The 20,342-nt window shown below is 40.6% G+C and overlaps 1 protein-coding gene across 3 annotated transcripts in view; it reads left to right on the plus strand.

Moving 5' to 3' along the window:
* The window catches only part of AKAP6 (A-kinase anchoring protein 6), a 493,795-nt gene that overhangs the window by 207,248 nt on the left and 266,205 nt on the right, over positions 1 to 20,342 (plus strand). The window lies entirely within an intron of this gene.

Raw genomic sequence — 20,342 nt, forward strand, 5'->3', positions numbered from 1 at the left:
AAATCTTTAAGAAAAGAAATCAAAATTTTCAGAACTCAGCTCATTAGTGTAAACTGTGATATAAGATACTAGATAAAAGTATAGTACATATGGATGGAATGACCTGGAAGAAGAAGATGAAAATATATAAAACAAAGAGGGATACGTTAACAGCAATATATAATAATAGTTACATATATTAATAATTGTTTTAACTACATATCTGTGTGTCCAGTCTTCACAACAACCCTAATATTAACCCTATTTTATGTATGAGGAGACCGAGGCTGAGAGAGACCAGGCAGTTTGCTCTAGAACGCATATTATTAACTAAATGCTCCCATGCCTTTCCATAAGGAAGTGACCAGGGTATACCACATGCAAATACTGTATTATTGAAGAGAAGAAATAATAGCAGCAGAGCTAAGATTTGCCTGGGAAGTCCTTCTGAAAGAATAAGCTTTCACTGGGGCTTTGAAGGATGTGCCAGGATTTAGACAGAGAGAACTAAGCTGAGCATTTCAGGCAGGAGCAAAAACCAAAACATGGAGGTAGGGATTGGGAATGAGCATGGTACTGGGGCACAGAGAATTTCTCAACCAGTAGGTCAGTGAGTGGGGAGCACTTCATTTCCATACATTTAATAGAGCTGGTTGCTCCCTGGCCCTGATGGCCAGACCGAGGCAAGTAGGCTTTGTTCACCAGACATCTGTGGTAACTTCTCTGAACGGGACTGAGAGTAGTCATACAGCTCATCCTCTTGGGCTGTTCATTTGCTCTGGTTCTGTGCCAAGGGCCTTACATGCCTTATTCTACTAAGTCCTGGGAGGTAAGAACTTTTCAGATGAAGATGGTAAGGCAGAGTGATCAGGAAGCTGGCTCAGGGCCTCACAGTAGTGAGTGCAGAGCCAGGAGTTGAACCCAGAGCCAGCACCCTTGAAGCAGAATAGGATGTGGCCTCCAATAGCCTTTCTGGAAGGCCTCCGGGGCAGTGACAGGAAGATGGTCATGGCAGCCATGGTGGTGACAGATACGGAGATGCCTCTGGCAGCCAGTGCAAGGGGCTGTGGAAATGGGGGACAGGTGAATGGGGGGAGGACTGTTGAAGACGTGACCGGGATCCCGAAAACCGGTTCCAGGCCTTGCCCAGTCATTAAAGACAAAGAGTGGCTCACAGCTAGTCCTGCTCCATTCTGGGCCTCGTTTCTTTTTTTGTAGGTAGAGATGTTTGAAACAGATGATGGCATTATATCAACTTCCAAAGGAAGCATCTTTTATTCCGTAATTCTACAAAGATGAAGCTAAGTTTTCAGCTTCTAGATACTGGTTTAGTTTTAATAGAAGAAACAGTTTGAGATGGAGGTGAGGCAGATAGTTTTCAAAAATATATGCACTGACGTTGAGTAGATGATGAAACTTCTAAGAGGGAATGTAGGCCATGGGAAATATTGTCCTGGAGTTGGGCTATGAGGTAAAAAGCTAAAAGGAGATTAAGCCCCTTCCTCAGTCCAACCTCCTTTCAATACTTCAGGTGAGGGTGACTGTCAATCCCCAGGTCAGTTGACCTTGGGTATCACATTCTAGCTTTGATCTCTTCCATATGGTGACCCATATTTGACCAGAAAAATATAGTAAGTATGCAGGCATGCGTGCTCAGTTGTATCCAACTCTTTGCAACCACATGGACTATAGCCCACCAGGCTCCTCTGTCCATGGGATTCTCTAGGCAGGGATTCTGGAATAGGTTGCCATTTCCTACTCCAGGGGATCTTCCCCACCAGGGACTGAACCCTTTTCTCATCTCCTGAGTCACCTGTGTTGGCGGGCAGATTTTTCCTTTTTTTAAAACCACTAAGCCACCTAGGAAGTTAACATCTTCCTGTTATCAGGCACATACTAGGCACTTTACTTGCAGTCATGCTCTCATAAGATTCTCATAACAACCCTACAGGGTTTGTTTTTTTTTTCTTCTTATCTTAAATTGACCACTTCTTCTCCAGTGCACCCACTCTGGTCCTAGCTACCATCACCTCCTGCCTGGATTACTGCAGTAGCCTCCTTGCTGGTTTCTCTGCTTCCACCCTGCTCCCCCTAAAGTCTGTTCCCAACAGAGCAGCCAGAGTGATCCTTATAAAATAAATCAGATTATGTCACCCCTCTGCTCAAAACCCTGCAAAGATCATGTCACCCCTCTGCTCAAAACCCCACAACAGCTCCTATGGCATTCAGGGGCCCTACACGGATTGCCAACCCCCTCCCCCGATCTCCTCTCTGACTCATTTCCAACTGTTCTTTCTTGTGCTTACTTCACTCTGTTCCCACTTTGGCCCCTTTGCTGTCCTTAGAATAAGCTAGGCACACTTCTGCCTTTCAGACCTTTGTCAACTCCCTCTGGCTGTACCTTCTCTGTCAGTTTTTAAATTTTTCCTTCTCTTCTGAGTGATTGCTCAAATATTAGCTTCTTAGGGAAGCTTGGGCTTCCCAGCTGGTGCTAGTGGGAAAGGACCCGCCTGCCAATGCAGGAGACATAAGAGATGCAGGTTTGATCCCTGGATCAGGAAGATCCCCTGGAGGAGGGCATGGCAACCCACTCCAGTATTCTTGCCTGGAGAATCCCCATGGACAGAGGAGCCTGGCAGACTACAGTCCATAGGGTTGCAAAGAGTTGGACACAACTAAACATGCACACAGGGTAGCTTACCCTGATCACCTTTTAAAAGGTGGATCCTGACCTCTATTTCTTGTCTTCAGTTCTTACTTTATTTTGACATTTTATATAATTCTCTTATTTAGCATGTATATTATTGTTATTTTTTTTAATCTCCTCCTACTAGACTGGGAGCTCTGTGAGGGTAGAAATACTTATCTGTTTAGTTTGCTAGTGAATCTCATGTACCCAGAACATTGTCTGCTACATAGTAGGTGCTCACTGAAGACTGTTGAATGAAAGAGTGAGTGAATCCCTGTTTCAGAGTGGAGGAAATGAGTTCAGAGAGATGAAATTACTTCCCTTAACCTGCACAGCTAATAAGTCATAGAGCCATGCTTCAAGCCCCGTCTGCCTTCTCTTCCCACTAGATAAAGTCTTGGGAAGGGAAGAATTCCCTGAGAGATTGAGGATAGATGGAGAAGAGAAAAGGATGTCTCAAGTTTTAGCCCAGTTAAGAGGCAGGAATATGAAAGAGGCCCAGAGTGGGGTTGAGGAAGGAACAGAATTCTGTCGTACTAAGTAGATGAAGGGAGAAGAGATGTTTAGTAAGGTGAACATCAACTTTGTTCTTTGCAAAATGGAGTTCAAGAACAGTAAGGACAAAGGAGAAAAACCAACCTTTAGATTTGTTTTAAAGAGTCAGTGAGGGCCTTAGAGAAAAAGGGACCTCATGGACAAGCAGAGGTCGAAGCTGGGTTATAGATGGTTAAGAAGTGAGAGAGAGTCATTCCTAATGGCTCCCGGAACTGAGCTGTGAAAGCCATATGAGAGAAAGTTTGGTGGTGTAAAGTGAGGTCCGATAAAAGTTTCTATTAAAAAAGTTAAAGCTTATTTGAAGGCAGGAATAAAAGAGTCAGCAGCAAGAGAGATGGAGGTGCTGGAAAGCATCCCACTGTGGCATGTGGGACTCCATGGGAGGAACTGTGGCCTGATCTAAAACTATGGGCTGTCATAGAACCCCTGGGGACACCTGGGAGTCATTAGACATGTGAGAGTCTTAGATGCTTTATGTTCTTGTCATTTTTCACCTCTCACATGTATGTATTTCTCTTACTAGGCTGGTTTTGTGAATGTGAAAGATTTGTTTTTAGTTTGAATTTTTAATTCATCAGAAAAATTAATTTCTTTGAATAAATTGTATGTTTTCACATGGTTTAAAAACTTATGCTTAAGAAACAGACTCACAGACATAGAAAAAAAAAAATTATGGTTACCAAAGAAGAAAAGGGTGGGAGTTTTGGATTAGCAGATATACACCACTATATATAAAATAGATAAGCAACAAGGTCCTACTGTATAGCATAGGGAACTATATTCAGTATCCTGTAATAAACCATAATAGAAAAGAATATGAAAAGGAATGTGTTGATATATGTATAACTGAGTCACTTGGCTGTATACCAAAAGCTAACAGAACATTGCAAGTCAACTGTACATCAATAAAAATAAACAAAGCTATTAAAGACATTTAAAAAATATTCAGTTAACTCTCTCTCCCATCCTTGTCCCTCAATTTGAGTTCCCACCTCGCCAGTGATCATTGATGTTTTCAGTTCTTATGTCCTTTAAGAAGTGCTTTATACATACACAAATGAATGCAAATATATTGGTTATGCAGTATTTTAAAACCTGGGAAATAAGTTGCAACCCATCCTTCCCCATTAATGAAAGCTCCTCAGTTAGTTCAGTGAGTTCTTAAGTGATGGTCCCCCTTCCAGTCTCTCTGTGCAGGTTGAAGGAATCTTCCTCAAATGTTCTGATTTCCCCCAGAACCTCTTGTGTGGATAAGGTAATGGAGCATCCCAGGTCTGAGTGCTTACCCCCAAGGGGCTTCTCAAGGCCTAAAATTAAAAGTGGAGAAATGAGTCAGTCCATTGAACTAGACTCATTTGCTCGATACATTCAAGAAATAAAAGCAACGAAGAGAAAGGGGGCAAGGACATGTCTGGAGCAGGCAAAATCCAACAGAATAATGAAAAATTAGCTTAGTCTGATGTCTGGACATATGTGGTTTAAGTGTTAAGGAATGGCAGCTATAGCTTGTGGGCCAAAACTGGCCCAAGGCCTAATTTTTAAAATAATATTTTATTGGAACATAGCTGTGCTCATCATTTATGGCTCCTTTTGTCCTGCAGTGACAAAATTGAGTGGTTGTAACAGAGACCAATGGCTTGCAAAGCCTGGAATGTTTACTGTAGGGTCCTTGATGGAAAACATTTGCTGACCTTTGCTTGAAAGTGAGGAAGAAGCTAGGCAAATAATGTCTACTGAGCATCCACTATATGCCACATTCTGAGTAGATTCCTTCATTTAATTTATGTAACATCCCCAGGGAAGAGCTATTATTGGTCCTGTTTTTACAGATGACACATCTAAAGCTCCAATGCTAATGACTTGCCCAGGGTCATCCTGTTGCTAAGTATGGGAGCTGGGATTTCAACTGAGATGCCAGAACTGACTTGCTTTCCTCCTAGAGATGTATTCAAATGCCAAGGAACTTAGGCAGTAATCACATAGGCAGATCAAATCTATTTATAAAGCCCACAGACCACTACTAGATTAACAAATGAATAGTGTGACTTCTTTCTCATAGCCATAGCTGGTAAGTAGCCACTAGTCCAGTGTGGGTGATTACTGATGCTAGTTTAGCAGCTGTGATTCTTATGGAGCTGGAAAATTACAGTGTGGTGTGATACCAGCAGGGCTTCCTTGGTGGCTTAGATGGTAAAGAATCCACCTGCGATGCAGGAGATCTGGGTTCGATCCCTGGACTGGGAAGATCTCCTGGAGAAGGAAATGGCAACCCACTCCAGTATTATTGCTGGGAAAAATCCATGGACAGAGGACCTCCAGTCCATGGGGTCTCAAAAAGTCAGACATGACTGCTGCTGCTGCTGCTGCTGCTGCTAAGTCGCTTCAGTCGTGCCCGACTCTGTGCGACCCCAGAGACGGCAGCCCACCAGGCTCCCCCGTCCCTGGGACTCTCCAGGCAAGAACACTGGAGTGGGTTGCCATTTCCTTCTCCAATGCATGAAAGTGAAAAGTGAAAGTGAAGTTGCTCAGTTGTGTCCGATTCTTCGCAACCCCTTGGACTGCAGCCTATCAGGCTCCTCCGTCCATGGGATTTTCCAGGCAAGAGTACTGGAGTGGGGTGCCATTGCCTTCCCCACAGACACGACTGAGTGACAAATAAAGCATTTCAGGAGATCTGTCCTTTGGGATAAGTGCCAGGTTCACTTCTCACATCACAGGCTTTCTGCTCACTCTAAATTCTCAGAACTCACCCTGGAAGACATGACTCCATTAGGTTGAATTTATTGGTACCAAGTTAATGGATGCATGACATAGCTGATTCCTTTTCCCCCCTGAGATATAAATGTCTTCAAATGCTCAACTATAGTGTCTCAGCTATAGTTCAATGACTCAGCTGTTGTCAGCATTTTATCTCAGAGACATCTATAATCCAATTTGAAAACCTTTTTTTGGTATCAGCTAAGAATGTCTTTGCACATAAGTAATTTCAGATTGAGTGCAACAGATATTTGAGTGCTTGCTCTTTGTAACTAGGCTATATAGAATCGCAGTGTAGTCTGTGGTAGCAAAGGCAGTCACCATTGCCGCCACCTAGAGATAGAGATGGGAATTGGTCAGTAATTCCTGAGTACGAGTAATGGGAATATAGAAGAGGTGTGGTCTTGGGATTAACTTGTCACTGATTTCTGCATTTCTTTATCCCGGAGATAAGATGGTGCAGATAGGACCCTTCCTATTTTTCATCCTCGTTTTGACCATATGTTGATACATCACGGATGCCACACTGATGGTGGCACTGATTAAAGAAATATCATGCTGTCCTGTGTTCTCTTTTTCTTCTCCTTTTTTCCCATTGTGGTAAAAGAAAAAAAAAAAAAACATGGAATTTGCCTTCCTAACCATTTTTAAGTGTACAGTTCAGTAGTATTAAGTATCTTCTTATTATTGTGAAACAGATCTCCAGAAGTTTTTCATCTTTCAAATCTGAAACTATACCAATGATGCCCTTATCCCCTCTCCTTCAGCCATTGGGAACCACCATTCTACTTTGAGTTTCTATGAATTTGACTCCTTTGTGTGTGTGCTCAGTCATGTCTAGCTCTTTGTGACCGCATGGACTGTAGTCCATCAGGCTCCTCTGGCTCCTCTTTCCATGGAATTTTCCAGGCAAGAATACTGGAGCAGGTTGCCATTTCCTACTCCAGGGGTTCTTCCCTACCTAGGGATCAAACCTGCGTCTCTTGAGTCTCCTGCATTGGCAGGTGGATTCTTTACCACTGCGCCACCTGGGAAGCCTTTTAGATGCCTCATTTAAGTGGAATTATACAGTATTTGTCTTTTTGTGACAGGTTTATTTCACTTAGCATAATGTCCTCAAGGTTCATCCATGTTGTAGCATATGGCAGTATTTCCTTCTTTTTAAACAGTGAATGGTATTCCATTGTATATATATATATATACCACATTTTGTTTATCCATTCATCTGTGGAGGGATACTTGGCTTGCTTCCACTTCTTGGCTATTGTGAATAATGCTGCTATGAAGGTAGGCATGCAAATACTTCTTCAAGACCCTACTTTCAATTCCATGGATATATTCTTAGAAATTGGATTGGACTGCTGCTGGATCATATGGTAGTTGTGCTTTTAATTTTTTGAGGAATCACCATACCATTTTTCCATAGTGGTTGCTCCATTTTACAATCCCAGCAACAGTGCTTAAGAGTTTCAGTTTCTCCGTATCGCCATAGCCTCACCAGCATTTGTTGTTTTGTTTTTTTTTTAAATCATAGTAGCCATTCTAATGGGTGTGAGGTAATGTCTCATTAGGATATTGATTTGCACTTCTCTGATGATAAGTAGTGTGTTGCGCATCTTTTCATATGTTTGTTGGCCATTTGTATATCCTCTTTGGAGGAATGTCTATTGAGGTCCTTTGCCCATTTTATAAATTGGGTTATTTGATGTTTTGTTGTTGAGTTGTAGGAGTTCTTTATATTCTGGATCTTATTATATTTTTGACTTTCTAACATTTTCTCCCATTCCGTAGGTAGCCTTTTCACTGGGCCCTTTGATACTCAGAATTTTCAAAGTGTGCTGTGGACCCATCTGTCTATTTTTGCTTTTCTTGTCTGTGCTTTTGGTGTCATAGCCAAGAAATCTTTGCCAAGACCAATGTCATGAGGCTGTTATGTTTTCTTTTAGGTGTTTTATAGTTTAAGACTTAGGTTTAAATCTTTGAGTTATTTTTTTTATCTTATCTTAGTGTGATTACCTTTTATCTCAGGATGATTACCTTTTATGCTTTAAAGATCTCACCTCTCACCTCTAGGTTTTTTGTGTGATAGGACAAAACTTCAAGAGCCAAGATTTGTCTTAAAAAATAAAAAAACAACGATAACAAAAACCACTTGGGTGTTTTTAAAAAGCCCTGTCCGCCATTCTTTACTTGGTTTGAAACACAGCTATATTGTTTTTATTTGTCCCAGAGTAACTTAGTAACTTCATTGAGATCTGCTGTAAATTTAATTTTCACCTCCCTTTGCTGTTTCTTTTGTACCAGTCACATAGCTGTTTTCCTAAAGTTGGTCTGCACTTCAGTGTTTATGATGATCTCTTAAGAGTATTCGATCAGATAGGAAGCATTTTGAGGTTATTGGATTCAACTCTTCTTCACTGGCATTTCATTTTGTACATGCCTTTCCCTTATGCTAACCTTTTCCCTCATAGTTGCTAGTCTCACCTTTCTCCTGTATCTGAATTATCTTCCTTATTTCTTTTCTTTTTCCTTTTTATTTACTATTCTTCTGGAATATATAGTTTTCACTCCCTAGCACCTATTTTCCCTATTAATTTCCTTCCCCAAGTGCATCTTCTGCTTTCGTCCTCTAATGTTGTCCTGGAGATTCTCATATTCCTAGTGTGAGAGGACTACAAGATGACTCTTCATCACCATTTAAGCTTGAACCCTTGATCTTCTCAATGCATTTCTTATTCTTAGAAATATATATGCAGTGGGTTGACAAATTTGTTTAGATGCAAGAATAAGGAATTTAGCTTAAATATCAAGGAAAAAGCCATAATTTTAAAGACTTGGAAAGGCTTAGCTTTGTAGCCCAAATCGAAAGATTCAAGAGTGCTAAAAGATAACAAACTGAACATGAATTGATAGTGCAGTTTATTTTTCCACAAGAGGCATTAGTAACAGAATACTGGGCTGTGAATATTCTTCTGTATTCATAGTATGTAAAATCTCAAATTTTGATTTAAATTCTGGGCCTGGAATTTGAGAGAGCTATGACAACATAATTCTAGGCCCTGTTTACCAAATATGATAATATTTGATAAGTCTCATCAAGTAGAAAGTCGAACAATGGGGGAACAGAGAAAGGAAGATAACAAACATCACAGAAGATGGACTACTTGAGCTGGGCCTTGAATGATGAGCCAAGTTTAGTAGAGGTGAGAAGGCAGGATATTAGTGACAAAAGCTTTGGTATAAGCTAAGGTTGAGGGCAAGAATATTTAAGGTGTATTTGGGAAATAGTAAAGGGTGTAGGATAAACTGCTGTAGACAAGAGATTCTGAAATATAATAAGATGGAAGGCTGTTGGTCTCTCACATAACAAGAGGTAGGCAATCAATCCAGGGAAGACAGAGGCCGTCTAGGGACTCGGGTGCTTTCTCCCTGTTGCTCTTGTCCCAGGGGACTCCAGTGCTCTCTGCCTGAGTTCCATCTCACCAGAAGGGGAACATGGAGAGCACCCAACTTTACTCTCACAGATGGGACTTGGAAGTTGAACACGTCACTTCTGTTCACACCCAGCTGGTCCAGACTGTCTTTATAGCCTCAACTAACTGCAAAGGATTTGGAAATTTAGCCTCTAGGCTATGAACATTAGGAGAGAGATGTCTCTTAAACCAACTGTTGGTTAGAATAGCGTTACTTGAATGAAAACAGTATGTAAAGTTAGAAAGAAAAGACCAAAATATACGGAACTTTGTATTCCAAGTGCTTGCCCAGCACAGACACAAAATAAACACCTGTCTAACGGATGCTTGAAGAAGCCAATAAGTGGGTGAGGAAATGTATCATTCAGTTTGAACTTTTTCCTCTAGACTAGGAGTTGCAAACTGAAATGACTCTGAAGAGTGGGAGACACACAGTGTAAATGAGTCACACAGGCGGGTATCAGTAAGGAGGGAAGGAGCCTGAATGGCTGAGGGGTCACTGCCATGCCTAGCGGGAGGCAGCCATGTGCTGGTTGCTCGGGGTTGTGGGCCCTGTATGGCCAGACCTTGCAGTTTTAAAAAACAAATAGGAAATCTGGATTTTAGGTGACATCTCCCAATTTTTTAAATCTTTAGTCTGAACAATTTAATAATAGGCCAAATAAGATATATCCATCGGATGGGTTTGGCCTTCAAGTCAGTTCAGTTCAGTTCAGTTGCTCAGTTGTGTCTGACTGTTTGCAACCCCATGGACTGCAGCACACCAGGCTTCACTGTCTATCACCAACTCCCAGAGCTTGCTCAAACTCATGTCCCTTGAGTTGGTGACACCATCCAACCATCTCATCCTCTGTCGTCCCCTTCTCATCCTGCTTTCAATCTTTCCCAGCATCTGGGTCATTTCCAATGAGTCGCTTCTCACATCAGGTGGCCAAAGTACTGGAGTTTCAGCTGCAGCATCGGCCCTCCCAAAGAATGTTCAGGACTGATTTCCTTTAGGATTAACTGGTTTGATGTTGCAGTCCAAGGGACCGTCAAGAGTCTTCTCCAACACCACAGTTCAAAAGGATCAATTTTTCAGCGCTCAGCTTTCCTCACAGTCCAACTCTCACATCCATACATGACCACTGGAAAAACCATAGCCTTGATTAGATGGACCTTTGTTGGCAAAGTAATGTCTCTGCTTTTTAATATGATGTCTAAGTTGGTCATAACTTTCCTTCCAAGGAGTAGGCATCTTTTAATTTCATGGCTGCAATCCCCATCTGCAGTGATTTTGGAGCCCCCCAAAATAAAATCTCTCACTGTTTCCATTGATTCCCCTCTATCTGCCATGAGGTGATGGAACTGGATGCCATGATCTTAGTGTTTTGAATGTTGTGTTTTAAGTCAGCTTTTTCACTCTCCTCTTTCACTTTCATCAAGAGGCTCTTTAGTCCCCCTTTACTTTCCGCCATAAGGGTGGTGTCATCTGCGTATCTGAGGTTATTGATATTTCTCCTGGCAATCTTGATTCCAGCTTGTGCTTCATCCAGCCCGGCATTTTGCATGATGTACTCTGCATATAAATTAAATAAACAGGATGACAATATACAGCCTTGACATACTCCTTTCCCAATTTGGAACCAGTCTGTTGTTCCATGTCTGGTTCTGACTCTTGCTTCTTGACCTGCCTACAAATTTCTCAGGAGGCAGGTCAGGTGGTCTGGTATTTCCATGTCTTGAAGAATTTTCCATAGTATGTTGTGATCCACACAATCAAAAGCTTTGGCATAGTCAATAAAGCAGAAGTACATGTTTTTCTGGAACTCTCTTGCTTTTTCTGTGATCCAGTGAATGTTGGCAATGTGATCTCTGGTTCCTCTGCCTTTTCTAAATCCAGCTTGGCCTTCAAGTCACTTATTTGCAATCTTTCTGATGAGGAGAAATTACTCAAATGTTTGGCCCAGATAGTTTATAGTTTAAGGTTAACATGGCCATGGTTTGCTAGATACACCTCTGGTGAAGTGGTTCTTGATTGTGGCTGCACATTATAATGACTGGGAGCTTTGAAAAGAAAATTCCAACTTCAGGCTCCACTCAAACCTATTAAAGCAGATTCCCAAGGGATGGGTATTTTTTAAAGCTCCTTCATGTGGTTCTGATGTGCATTCAAGGTTGGGAGCTAATGCTCTAAGGCTAATTTTGAAGGTTGTTGCAATAACTTGCATGTATGATAAAAGGGTCTGAACTATGGTTTTGAAAGTCAGTTAAGGAAAATGAAGAGAGGTGGGTTATGCTATGAAGGGCAAATCAGTCTTGTTTTGTGGCTTTTAAAAAATGAGATAGTGGAGCAAGAAGGTCAAGAGTTGAGATTTCAATCTAAGATTTGGGGGCTGAGAGATATAAGAACTTTAATAAGTGGTTCCAAGGGACATATGAAATTAAGATCTACAGTAGATGAACGGGGCAGAGGTAAATGTTATCTTGTATGCAGATGTTGTGGCCAAATCCACGTTGAGAATCTCAATTAATACAACATTAAAAAATAAAGCTACACAGATGTTTTTATGGCTAATATTATATATGTGTGTATATATTATTTGCTGCAATGCCAGGGGAAAAAACTGAATTAACTTTACTAATGGATTTGTTGGGACAGTATGTCAAGGTCATTGCTCAAGGTTTGTGGAGAAGAACTGTGGGAATTCAAAGCGAATACCTTGCTGGTTAACTCAGTAGGAATGTTCTGGTCCTGTGTCAGTTTGGTTTCTGCAGAGCCTTAGCTGGGGCTCCAGGCTTTATCCATGGTGATTTAGCACCACCATGAGGCTGTATCCGGTCAGTGCATCTGATTTTTAACTTGTGAAATGTATAAGGAAGGTACGCTTTTTTGTTTGCAGTTTTAAATGTTAAGATGAAAATAGTTCTTTGTTCTTTTCTTGGTGTAAAAAAGCTATGATTAAATTGGTTTTTGTTGTGTCAGGATGATAAAAGTTCCTAACCTCATTTGACAGCAAGTATTTCTATGATGATGAAAATCAAAAGAGGAATAAACTCAGTGTTGCATTTTTAATTCAATTACAATCATTATTAGGGCATTAGTGAACCCTTCTTTATCCTTAAGCCTAAAGTAATTACTCTGTGTTAACAGTATGATGTTTGAGAAAGATAGTGATTTAAAAAAAAACAAAGCCTTGACATTTATTGCCCACTTCCCACATCAGGCAAGATGCTAAGAGTTTTATTCATTTAACACATCATCACATTAATTCTCAAGAGAAAAATACCTCTTTGATGAAGACACTCTTATTTTATCCCCATTTTACCAATGAGGGCAGAGATACATAGAGAAGTTAGTAATTTACTCAAGTGTACAGACTGAAAGGCAGGAACTTCAGGCTCAGTTCATAGCCCCCCATTGTTTAATTATCAAAACTTGAATACATCACTCACAGTTTGCTGTTTAAATCTCTTAGTCTCTAAAATGGGATATTAATTATGTTTGTCACTGCACAGATTATTGTATGAAATTACAAAGAGCACCAGTTCATTGTAAACTCTGACACCTACATGAATACTAGTCTTATGATTGTGACCTTTCCTGTGAATTCAAGGAATTAGCATCCACAATAATAGAAAGAATAATCTTAATTTTAGAATAAGAATATCAATTCTGTAGGCGTTGTAACCTTGGAAACTTTAGCCCTCAAGCCTCAGTTTCAAAAAATAAACATTAGTAGAGAAATGGAATTGGCCGACCTCTAAGATGCCTCTCAGTTCTGAAATGTTATGAGAGTAAGAGGTATAACTAAGAGATGCAGCCATTTCTCTGTAAAATATTTGCTAGAATATATCACTTCAAGATGAAATTTCTTTCTGTTCCATGGAATCCTGGGTGAATTCTCTTTAGAAGACCCTAATGGTAAGTGAGTGTGGGGCTGTGACATTAATGAGCCTGGTGGTATGAAACTATGCATGCTGCATTTCCAGCACTGTAAAGTGAGAAGAACCAGACATCCTAGAGGAATCTAAGGCCTGGCTAGAGTTTCTAAGATGCCAAGAGGCTAGGGACAGTGGTGACAGTAAACAAGTAAGAATTAGATATGAATTAGACTGATTTATAATAAGTAAGTTCGGTTAAATGAAGCAGATTAGAAACATTCATCTTGACAAGTTTGCTGTTGTGATGTCTTAAAATTAACTTTTAAAATTTTAATTAGACAGTGTGGGGGCAGATTATTCCAAGAGTGTGGGTTCCATGTCAAGGTCACACATGATGTCAGACCATGTCAGGCTATTGATCTCATCATATAAAGATGATTGGCCTGAGATTTTCATGGTGAATAAGCAGCTTTACCCAGGAAAGGTGCTGCTTGTAAGTTCAGGCCCAGGTACTCTGAATTTTTCAGGTTGATGTGGTTCTGTGTATCTTGAGCCAGTGACTTGATCTCTCTCCCCCCAGTTTTTTTCCTTGCAAAATAAGTTAAAAATATATCTTCCACATAGGTTTTTTTTTTTTTTTTTTAATGATTAAATGTGTTAAAATGTGTAAAGAGCTCAGAATAGTACCTGGCATGTAGTAAACATTTAATAAATGTTCCCTCCTGTGGTTTTTATTGTTACTATTACTATTATGAGAGGGGAGGGCTGAGGCCTCAGTAGCTGTTTGTATGTAGGTGGCTCTGGCCTTTTGGGATCGGATGCCACCACCCTATTTTCTCCTCCTACCTTTAGCCCTCTTGGTCATTATGAAGCCTCAACCTCCTACTCAAGACCCACCCACTGTGGTTCAGGCCACCCCTCCTCCTTCCTGGGACCTGTGATAGTCACCCTAGATTCCTGCACCCCTCAACTCTATGAGACTCTGAGCCTCCTGCCGTGACAAATGATTCTTATGTTGCATTAGAGATAATTCTTCTCTAATTGGCCCAATAATTTTAGTTAATGCACTTCTCTGACACCTTAGGAAGTTTATGTAGAGGAATTTATGCTGTGAATATGTGTTCAGATAAATACAAACTTCTAGTTTATAATATTACCACACAACGACCTTATAAATAAAATGTACTTATTTATGTGTAATTTGTATTTATACATATTTATAATATGTATTTATAATTTTGTACTTATAAATAATAATTCCCACAGCACTCTTTAGCCAGGGGAAGGTCATTACGATTTATGGGAAGAAAAGGAAGGATCTCAAGGAGGTTTAGAATTGTCCGTCAGAACCCTGACTGCAAAAGATGGAAAAATGAAGAAAGCATGTTGGAAAGATAGTGCTAGGTTGGGATGATTTGCTGGGAAAGGAACCTTGAAGCTGAATCTTAAAGGATAGATATGGTGAGAGGAGTAGAAGACATTGGGAAGGTATGTGAAAGTCACCAAAGAACAAGTTCCCTGTTCAACTAGACGAGAACAGGGAAATCATGTGAGCATCCCTGGCTTTGAAAGAGGCTCTGTATGCAAGAAGCAGAGATGGTAACAGTGAGAAAGGCATGAGAAGTTGTCCAACTCATTTCCCTCATTTTACAACTGGAACATGCCTCTCCCAGGAGTACTTCCTATTCAGTTCAGCTTAGTCGCTCAGTCATGTCCGACTCTTTGTGACTCCGTGGACTGCAGCACGCCAGGCTTCCCTATCCATCACCAACTCCTGGAGTTTACTCAGACTCATGTCCATTGAGTCGGTGATGCCATCCAACCATCTCATCCTCTGTCGTCCCCTTCTCCTCCCGCCTTCAATCTTGCCTAGCATCAAAGTCTTTTCAAATGAGTCAGTTCTTCGCATCAGGTGGCCAAAGTTTTGGAGTTTCAGCTTCAGCATCAGTCCTTCAAGTGAATATTCAGGACTGAATTACTTTAGGATGGACTGGTTGGATCTCCTTGCAGTCCAAGGGACTCTCAAGAGTCTCTTCCAACACCACAGTTCAAAAGCGTGACTTTTTCGGCACTCAGCTTTCTTTATAGTCCAACTCTCATATCCATACATGACTACTGGAAAAACCATAGCTTTGACTAGATGGGCTTCTGTTGGCAAAGTAATGTCTCTACTTTTTAATATGCTCTCTAGATTGGCCATAATTTTTCTTCCAAGGAGCAAGCGTCTTTTAATTTCATGACTGCAGTCACCATCTGCAGTGAGTTTGGAGCTCCCCAAAATAAAGTCTGTCACTATTTCCACTGTTTCCCCATCTATTTGCCATGAAGTGATGGGACCAGATGCCATGATCTTAGCTTTCTGAATGTTGAGTTTTAAGCCAACTTTTTCAGTCTCCTCTTTCAATTTCATCAAGAGGCTCTTTAGTTCTTTTTCGATTTCTGCCATAAGTGTGGTGTCATCTGCATATCTAAGGTTATTGACATTTCTCCAGGCAATCTTAATTCCACCTTGTGCTTCATCCAGCCCAGCGTTTCTCATGATGCACTCTGCATGTAAATTAAATAAGCAGGATGACAATGTACAGCCTTGACGTACTCTTCTCCCAATTAGGAACCAGTCTTTTGTTCAATGTCCAGTTCTAACTGTTGCTTCTTGACCTGCATATAGATTTCTCAGGAGGCAGGTGAGGTAGTCTGGTGCTTCCTATTAGCACATCCTGTTTTCTGGTTAATACCAGATTTTGCTGGCTTGTCACAAAAGGGCAGTGAGTACTTTTTCTCCCGCCAAGATCAACATGAGTATGTTCCGAGTGCCTCTCAGCTGTTGGCTCTTTATCTTTGTAGCCTTAATGGACTTTGAGGAAGATTTCCCTTCTCTGGATCTGGTGTATTTTACAGTTGATTTGGGGATACAGCCAGTGTCAAGAACCACTGAGACAGACACAGAATGAGGGGCTGGGGTGGATAAAATTGAGAGCATTGCACTGTGGGGCCTCAGTGTGTAGAAGACGCCCAGTAGATCTGCCTCTCCACACTGTTCCCAGCTTCTCATCCTGCCCGTGGTCTCCAGTACCACCTGTATGTTGCTCTCTTTAACCTAGATCTTGTTCCTTACCCCTCACATGCTGTCTAAGACCATGTGTATCATATGCCTGCAAATGACTTCTTCCATCTGAATATCTTACTGCTTCTTTCAGAGAATAGTGCCTCCAACCAAAATTGAAATCTAGAAGTAATATCAGATTCTAATAGATTTCCCAAATTTTTTCTCCATCACATTCAACTGTTCCTGTCCGTGTTAATGTCTCTCTGCAATCTTGCATGTTCCCTCCATGCCCACTGCTTCTGCCTGTCTAGCCCTCACAGGAATTAGGGTAGTAGCCTTTCAACTGGCTTTTCTGATCTCAGCCTAACACCTGCCAGTCCGCTCTCCACACTGCAGTCAGAGCGAGTCTTCTAAGACGCTGATCAGATTCTCTCTCTTCTGCTTGCAGAACTGCATTGACACCATCATTGTTCCTAGGATCAAGTCCCAACTTGAGAGCGCGGTGTATATGCCCGGCTCTTGGCCTAGATTCTTCAACCTTACCTCTCAGTTTCCCTGTTTGCCTCCAGAACATTAGCCATGCTCAGCCACTTAGATTTCTCACAATGAGTTGTTCTCTATTGGATTTGATCTGCCAAGAGTGTTCTGGGTTCCTCTCGGTGCCCTCTATTGTTTTTCCTCTGGCCTAATGCCACCCGATCTAGATAGCATACCGAATTAGCTAAGCCAACAGAGCTCTGGAATTTTACATTATTCTTTTTTTTTTAATTATTTTTTTCCATTTATTTTTATTAGTTGGAGGCTAATTACTTTACAATATTGTAGTGGTTTTTGCCATACATTGACATGAATCAGCCATGGATTTACATTATTCTTTAAAACTCTAATTCTGTCTTTGTTTTAATTCTAGAATTCCTCCCCCCAAAAGACATTCATGAAAACTTAAAAATGGGCAATAATAGAGCTCTGTACTTGAAGACACAACACCTGAGTTCTTCTGCCTCAGCTGCCTACTGGTCTGTTACCAGTCAAGTAGTTGACCTTTTTGAGCTTCAGTTTCCTTATCTGTAAGGCATTGAACTACCTGGGATCTGAGGGACTTTTGAACACTGGGTCTGTGCTTCTAATGTGCATGGGAACTCTTGTCCTTTGCAAGCAGATGTATTTAGATAATGCTATTTTCTATCTTCTTGGCTCCACTGATGTTACAGTGGCTGCATTGTTACCCTTTACTGACTCACTACTCTGAAGGTCTCTGGTAGAAAGTTGGCTGTTTTATTGCTCATCCAGTGTGATAAACTCTCTACACTAAATTCCATTTTTTTCTAAAGCAATAACTTTGTTATTACTAAAGAACTATATGTTCTTTAGAGAAAATTTAGGCTATTTAAACAATCATAGATAATCTTTTGAAAAATTTTAACATCTAAAAGCACTCCCATCTAGCTTTATGCATTCTTGTTCCAGTTATTAGATTTGCAAGGAGGTTTTACTATTCAGGAAAGTATTTACATCTAAACATAGGATTATATCATTTCAGCTCTGTACTTCAGTGTCAAGGAAACTGCCCTTTTCTTTAAAATTGTATGTACATATGGGGAAATGTTTATTAAAAGTGATTGATTAGCCACAACATGGTTGGGGGAGACTTTGAGCTGTAGAAGAAAAGAGCAGGAATGACAAGGAAGAAGGAGGAGGAGAGGAATGAAGAGAAGAGTGAAAAAGGGAGAGAAAAATGAAGAACGAGAGGGAAGGGGCAACGAGTAGAGGAAAGAGAAGGAAAAGGCAAAAGAGAAATAGTCATCAACATTGAAAAGCAGCTATCAGTTCAGTTCAGTCGCTCAGTCGTGTCCGATAATTTGTGACCCCATGAACCGCAGCACACCAGGCCTCCCTGTCCATCACCAACTCCCGGAGTCCACCCAAACCCATGTTCATCAAGTCGGTGATGCCATACAACCATCTCATCCTCTCTTATCCCCTTCTCCTCCTACCTTTGATCTTTCCCAACATCAGGGTCTTTTCAAATGAGTCAACTCTTCACATCAGGTGGCCAAAATATTGGAGTTTCAGCTTCAACATCAGTCCTTCCAGTGAACACCCAGAACTGATTTCCTTTAGGATGGACTGGTTGGATCTCCTTGCAGTCCAAGGGACTCTCAAGAGTCTTCTTCAAAACCACAGTTCAAAGGCACCAACTCTTCTGCACTCAGCTTTCTTTATGGTCCAACTCTCACATCCATACATGACCACTGGAAAAACCATAGCCTCGACTAGACGGACCTTTGTTGACAAAGTAATGTCTCTACTTTTTAATGTGTTGTCTAGGTTGGTCATTCTAAAGTCATAGCTTTAGTTATACCATAACTTTGGTATAACTAAGGCAGCTATACTACAATAAAAATTAACAAAAATACTTGCAAAGTAAAATATTCATCTAATCTCAATAAAATATTGTCCCTTTTCTGTATAATGTTTATATATTTTCTATAGAAAGTTTATATGGGAGCTTTTGTCTATATAACATGTCTATATAATGCCTATATTTTTGTTATATATTTCCAAGTAATCTTTGTAAGATTCTACTTAATAGTAAATGTTCATCTAATGTCAATAAGAGATTAGCCCTTTCTTAAAGAAAAAGGAACAGAGGACAGAAAATAGTGTAGAGAATGGAGAATTATCTAAAACACAGGCGGTGGTGATGGGAACGTTGAAGTCTTGTGGCACGGACTGTGGTTCTCACAGAGGCTTGAGAAGTAAGAATGGACAACAGTGAATATTTCTGTCCTTTATTTTTCTCTCTGTGAACCCCATGAGGGTAAGTCTGCTTACAAAGACTGTGGCTTAGTGGTTTAGAGCTTGGGCCCTGGAACAAAACTACTTAATAGCTATTTAATGGCTTTATGACCTTGAATAAATTACATAACTCCTCTATGCTTCAGCCTCTTCATCTGTACAATAGAGACATTTGTGAAGATTAAGTGACTACACAAGTTATCAGAAGAATAGTTGGTAGATAGTCAGCACCCAAATGTTAAGTACTGTTATTTATAACACTGGATATAAAAAGCCTACAAGTGAACCATTAAACAATCATAATCCTAAATTCTAAAGTAAGAGCATCTTAGGTCCTTGTTTGGGATTCAGAGGCAGATAAAGATGACCTGATCTGCTGATCCAGTGCCTCTGGAACATTGGGGGTGCTGGAGACAATGTGTCACACAGAGTCAGTGAGCACAGCTCTGTGGGAGGGTCCCCAGCTTCCCTTCTGACAGTTGTAGGCATTTGAGCTTATCTGTGCATCAGTGTTCTCTGTAAAATGGAGAGTGTGGGACCCTTAGAGCATAGAGTAGTTGCAAGTATAATACATAAGTGCCTGGCACATAATAGGTACTCAGTTAATATTAACTTATTATGAGTTCCAGTTTATTCCTATTTCTTTTACTCATTCCCATTTTTATTAGACTTTGATGATATGCATTCCAAATTTGTTTTGCCCTTAACATTGTTGACTATTTCTTTTTGTAAATAAGTAAGGAGTAACTGACCCACTCCAGTATTCTTGCTTGGAATATCCCGTGGACAGAGGAGCCTGGTGGGCTGCAGCCCGTGGGGTCGCAGAGTCAGACATTCTTAGCAACTAAACAGCAGGGAGTAACTGAAGTCAAAGCCTTTGGATGTTGAAGGAAAGCCTTTCCCATTATGAGAGTCAGAGATCTTTCTGGACTCTTTTCTTCCCCGTTGAAATCACTGTCATTAGTATTTGAAGGAATTAGAGATTCAACTCAGTTTATTATACTCACATGATACTGAGTTCAGAATAAGACATCTCACCCGGCCAGTTTAAAATAATACCATTCTTTGCCCTTTTTATTCTCTTTCCAACTGACAGCCTTTATTCTGGGATAGTTATATTAGGAATATTTTCAAATTCTAAAGACATTTCATTCAACCTTTAGAAGAGAAGCTAAATATT

Source organism: Cervus elaphus, chromosome 13 (genome assembly GCF_910594005.1).
Source record: "Cervus elaphus chromosome 13, mCerEla1.1, whole genome shotgun sequence".
Classification (NCBI taxonomy): domain Eukaryota; kingdom Metazoa; phylum Chordata; class Mammalia; order Artiodactyla; family Cervidae; genus Cervus; species Cervus elaphus.